Source organism: Phallusia mammillata, chromosome 4 (assembly GCF_965637545.1).
Source record: "Phallusia mammillata chromosome 4, kaPhaMamm4.hap1.1, whole genome shotgun sequence".
Classification (NCBI taxonomy): domain Eukaryota; kingdom Metazoa; phylum Chordata; class Ascidiacea; order Phlebobranchia; family Ascidiidae; genus Phallusia; species Phallusia mammillata.
This window is the reverse complement of record NC_137255.1, coordinates 910,434-916,695: the sequence shown is the minus strand read 5'-3', so window position 1 is coordinate 916,695 and position 6,262 is coordinate 910,434. Positions and strand designations below refer to the sequence as shown.

At 38.4% G+C, this 6,262-nt stretch overlaps 1 long non-coding RNA gene across 1 annotated transcript; it reads right to left on the bottom strand.

Moving 5' to 3' along the window:
• Positions 1-1,376: 1,376 nt before the first annotated feature.
• Positions 1,377-4,966, bottom strand: LOC145225075 (uncharacterized). The gene is made up of 3 exons (XR_013859803.1): positions 3,195-4,966; positions 2,861-2,950; positions 1,377-2,635 (listed from the first exon to the last, which is right to left on the bottom strand). It is a non-coding gene; the product is annotated as an uncharacterized LOC145225075 (long non-coding RNA).
• Between the last annotated feature and the right edge of the window lie 1,296 nt (positions 4,967-6,262).

Here is a 6,262-nt window from a genome sequence, read left to right as displayed (position 1 = left end):
TATGAGTTTGTTCTGAATTTTGATGAGATGTAATAAGCAATAAGTCAAGACATAATACTTTCGTACTAAACTATTCTCGTTCAAAATCTTTTAAAAAAAGGGGTTCCGCAGAATTTTCTTTCTCTCATTGGATTTCATGCGAGTCACATAATCAGTTACCAATGGTTCGGTCAGGTGACCAGTTGCAATCGTTAAGTCACGTGATCGGTGGGTGCCACGTTTAACCAGCAAGTCACGTGACCAATTCCAGTCTTCAAGTCACGTGATCAATGGGTGCCACGTTTAACCGTCAAGTCACGTGACCAATTCCAGTCTTCAAGTCACGTGATCAGTAGGTTCCACGTTTAATGGTTAAGTTACTTGAAGATTTGCAATCGTTAAGTCACGTGATCAGTAGGTGCCACGTTCAACCGTCAAGTCACGTGACCAATTTCAGTCTTCAAGTCACGTGATCAGTAGGTGCCACGTTTAACCGTCAAGTCACGTGACAAATTCCAGTCTTCAAGTCACGTGATCAGTGGGTACCACGTTTGACCGTCAAGTCACGTGACCAATTCCAGACTTCAAGTCACGTGATCAGTGGGTGCCACGTTTAATGGTTAAGTTACTTGAAGATTTGCAATCGTTAAGTCACGTGATCAGTAGGTGCCAAGTTTAACCGTCAAGTCACGTGACCAATTCCAGTCTTCAAGTCACGTGATCGGTGGGTGCCACGTTTAACCAGCAAGTCACCTGACCAATTCCAATCTTCAAGTCACGTGATCAATGGGTGCCACGTTTAACCGTCAAGTCACGTGACCAATTCCAGTCTTCAAGTCACGTGATCAGTAGGTGCCACGTTTAATGGTTAAGTTACTTGAAGATTTGCAATCGTTAAGTCACGTGATCAGTAGGTGCCACGTTTAACCGTCAAGTCACGTGACAAATTCCAGTCTTCAAATCACGTGATTAGTGGGTACCACGTTTGACCATCAAGTCACGTGACCAATTCCAGACTTCAAGTCACGTGATCAGTGGGTGCCACGTTTAACCGTCAAGTCACGTGACCAATTCCCCCGTCTTCAAGTCACGTGATCAGTGGGTGCCACGGTTGATGGTTAAGTAACTTGAAGATTTGCAATCGTTAAGTCACGTGAACAGTTGACAACGCGAACATTCGTCGTGTCGCGTTAAGCGATTGCTGCTCGAACTTGCTACCTGTGTGTTTTCCATGGTTGGCATGATGTACTTTCATATGGTAAGTTAATATGCAGTAAGAACACACGCACGCTTTCTAGACTGAAGATCCATTTACAGTGGATTAATCTCAAGCTACGACTGCAAGTAAAAATCCTGAGCTTCGAGAATGATGTGTGTGCAGAAAACACTTGGAACAGTTTCATATTGTAAGGTTTTTTATTATTGGGTCGAGGCACTTCCCCGCCCGACGAGTGACGACCATCCGAATAATTTTGTCGTCTCCTGGTTGAAAAATAGTATGATAGGTATGCAGCATCTGCATATGGTGGGTGAAAGCCGTGACAAAAAGGACAAAGCATTTGGGGGGGTGAAGGCATTGTGAAAAAAAAAAAACATTTCAATTTGGCCCAAATTGGTTTGAGTGGGAACGCCATGTAAAAAAATAAAACTGAATTTTGCCAAAATGTTTTTTGAGGTTAAGGAACATTTCATGTTTGCCTTGCATATTTTTAAGGCCAGCCACCATATATAGGGAAACAAGAAAACCGTGCTTTGAAATATTATTTGTGGGCGAAAGCCATGTGTCAAAAAAAAAAGGAAAAGGCAACCGAATGTTAGTGCACACGGCCATTCTTGCCATATCCTGGTTAAAAATATATAAAAGGCCTGTAGCATGGTGGGCTGAAACCGTGTAGAAAAAACAAAGGCAGTAAAAGTGCCCAATGCGAAGGCTGGCGTATATTGGAGAGTAAAGGCCATTCGAAAGACAAAAAATACAATTCAACTGGGCTTAATCCATGCTTGAGGGGTGAAAGCCATGTAAAATAAAAATACAATTCAACTGGGCTTAATCCATGCTTGAGGGGTGAAAACCATGTAAAATAAAAATACAATTCAATTGGGCTTAACCTATCTTTGAGGGGTGAAGGCCATGTGAAAGAAAAATACAATTCAATTGGGCTCAATCTGTGTTTGAGGGGTGAAGGCCATGTGAAAGAAAAATACAATTCAATTGGGCTCAATCTGTGTTTGAGGGATGAAGGCCATGTGAAAGAAAAATACAATTCAATTGGGCTCAATCTATGTTTGAGGGGTGAAGGCCATGTGAAAGAAAAAAACATTTCAAACTGCGTAACCCATATATGGTGAAGTAGGGGCATAGAAAAACAAACAAATACAATTTAACTAGGCCTAGTTTGTGGGCGAAAGCCGTGTACACAAAATGCAAAGTGCAAGTTGATCTTTAAGAATATGGTGGGTGACAAAGACATGAATGGATGATAAATGTCACCCTGGTAACATACTTATGGTCTAAAACAAAAGTTTGGACGGTTGCATGCAGCCTAAATCAGAAATAACATTCTACCTAATTACACTTGACACAGCGAAGCGAAAAAAACAAACACATCACAAAAAATCTTTCTGCACAACAAAGTTTGTTTCTTTGGCAACAATTCTGAAAAACAAAAACGTATGTTTCAAATAATTTTGCTTTTGTGCAGATAAACAGCATAAACATTTGTTTTTATATCATTTTCAACGCAACGGGAAGAAATGCTTATAAACTCATTAGAGCTTTGAAGATGCAAGAGGAAGAAACTCTCTTGGCTGAAACCAACGCTAAAATGTTAGCACGGCATCCTGATTGATTGATAAAATTTATACATTGATTCAAACATACCTCAATTCAAAAGTGCTTGTTGCATGTTTCTAAACCATTATGAGCCACTCGATCAAGGAGTTTGGGACAACCGTTAAACTTTCACTAAATCTGTATAAAAATGGCAAAACTTCAGACACCAACCAACACCTAAGTCTTGGTAATTACAAATTCAATTTTCCATAAACAAAGCAACAATACCAATTTCATCAACATCATTAATGTATTCACTAGTTTGGGTTTTTAAATTAAATGCCTAAACATTACAAGTGCCAAACAACTTCAGCAAATAACAAAGACATGTGAGAATTATCCAATGCCACATAGAATATATCACACCACTTTTAAAACTCACTTGTTGTAGGTGAATCCATCTGCCATTGTTTGACCGGAAGGTTATCCAATCATCAGTTTAGACCAACTATGCAATGTCTACAATTCCATATCACATAGCCCAACAGAAGTTAGCCGTTTAATCCAGCTAACATCTGCCAAAGCACCAAGCACCAAGAGACTCGATATTAACAACAGTTCAATGCCTTCTATAAGCAAGGAGGCAAATTGGTGTGGGCCAGTTGAACCGGATTTCAACCAACTTCACCAACCTGTCACAAGATTATATAAGCATATCAAACCCAATCTCAACAATGCAAAACAAGTCATACATTCACAAGTCAGGTCACAGGCACTATTCCACACTTTTGTTAAACTAATGCAACCAATAGCCCAAGCACCACAGGCACATATACCAATATATAACTATGTCTACACAGCTCAACATCCACAAAAGTCCACAAAATAAACTATGCTAGAATAAACAAAAACCTGACATACAACACCCCACTCTAAAAAAAAGAAAAAAAAACTAAAAAAACTATCAATTATTAAACCTTAAACCCTAAAGAACGCATATACACTTAGCCTAATAGGGAAAGCAAAGACACATGGTCACACAAGACACACGATTCAATGTCGTCTCCTAGCAAGAAGGTCAAGTCTTGGGTAGTAAACGTGGACCCGCTAGCAGTCCACACCTTTCGGCCATGTTCAGCTATCCCGCAACCAGATTGCTTCAAGCTAACATCGGGCATACCAGACTGAAAGGTCTTCAAATACATACAACAGACAATCGGCCCTTTGAGACCCAGCATCAGCCATCTTAAAAAGTGACCCGAAGATCTCAGACAGAGTCAGCTAAAGCCCCTCCAGACCGACACCACACAGGAAGGTTTTATTACGACAATCAGCTAGCAAGGATTAGACAAGTTCTAGTTCCAAATGTGACCGAAGCCACAATATTTTGGGTAACCTTTCCTTGACCGCACCAGGCTAGCACCATACTGACAGACTTGGCAAACAATACAATCATCAGTCGAATGAAACAGGGTCATTGCTCATCTTAATAAGTCCCCCGAGGAGGTCAGACAAGGTCAGCCCCTGCAACACCAACTGACACCAAGCACTGTGTATCACAACAAAACATACCTCCTCCATTCAGTCATCAAGAAATGTAAACTCAGCATCGGCCATGAAAAGCGTCTATTTCAGGGATTCAAACTGAGCCACACCCTTGATGACATCAGACAAGACACAACAATACAATGCTGTCAATTTGATTGGGCAGGCAAACTCCCAACCTCCTATCAAGCATCGAAACGCATCTCCAACAATTCAACACAGACATATTTAATGTGTAATTGGGGCAAACCAGCCACAATCAGGGACATCGGCAATGCATATCTGAGGCACCATTACACAAGCAGGCACAAGAGCAGACATTCTCAAGCTAAAAATAGGCAATTACTGGAGACTACTATATACTGATTATTGACATAAAGAGAAAGACAAGCATGGAATAAACCAAGTCATGGATGTTCTTCCATTAAATTTGGTTTCTGCAATACAAAAATACTTTGTTATAATATACCAAGCATCACATGTTTTCATAAAACAGTTAAGTCAAATTTGGTTAAAGTTAGTCACTTGCAGATGAACAAGATAAATTTCCAAGGGTTGTTTCATCGAAATGTTTATTGCAAACATTATGTTCTTGGTTGAGGAATTTTACATCAATTTAACAAACACCAATTTACAAAAATCTAATGTGTTACCTGAATCTGAAAAACATAAAGTTTAGTATTTTAAATTTCAGAATATTTGTCGAGATTAAAAGTTTCAGTTTTGTTTTTGAATAAAAACTCTTTACTACGATGACTCCTAGCTTTACGTTACCATATCAGTGAGCTGCTGATTTAAGTTTTGTGTGAGTCTTTTAATATCCTAAGGAAACAGTTAGCAACAACATGCGGTCATCCACATATATGCTTATAAGCAATGGATACACTTGCTGCCACCAGTGACCGCATCTTTTTGTTGTAACTCTCCCAAAAACATTTTAAGATGTGGCTTACAATCAACTGCTGCTTATGATCAAGTGCATCTAAGCAAAGAGGAAACACGGTAAGTGCCTGTTTCAACTTGCAACAATTCAGAAACAAAGAAACTTAAGTGTAACACAAATTTTTGGATGTTAAGCATTATGATAAATATTCTCTCTAAGATTTCTTATTACAAGGTATACAACGTTTTGCTATTTTATCTATAAGTCCAACGTTTTCTGCATGGTTTAGCTTGTCTTAGCTATAACTAAACTGGATTTTTGGAACTTGGTACCAATTTTAACACAAAATTTAATCGTTATTTGCTAATATCAGAATTTTCAAACATTAGTTAACACAGTGGTTGCTAAACTGGTACCTGCGCCACGTCTGTCATCTTTTTAACGACAGAACACTTATTATACTAAACTTTGTCTAAAACAACTGTTACCACGAGGTCAAAACCTCTGTAAGAAATGAACAAGTATGACGTAACAAGCACTTTGATTTGCGAAATGCGCGAAACCCACTACATAGTCCTATGAGAGAAACTAAATATCCCATGAGAGGAAACTATTTCTACCATTTTTTTTAAAATTGTTTCCACAATTTTGATCTAAAATACATATTTTGTTGTAAAACCAACCTACTTTTTGACCTATAATTCTGAAATGTGTTTTTGGGTTCGCTGATTATCTGTTTAAGCTTCCATTTTAACCAAGACAAAACAATATCAATGACATACCTGCATAGTACATACTTATATAAAGTTTAAATAAGATTCTAAACTGTTACGACTCAACCCTTTATTCCTGCTTTCACAAGACACAATATTACTAAATAAATCTTTTCTTGTTAATAAAATCTCCTTTCAAGTAAAGCAAAGGACTGTCACGATTCAGGGTCATTAAATCAAATCAAGAAATTTAGCATAAAATCCACTCAATCGATTGCTGTATTTTGTTTCAGACACTAACGATGCTTATAAAGCGAAATGAATTTGTTTAGAATTTTTCATGCTGAAAATTTCTCACTTTATTCCTCA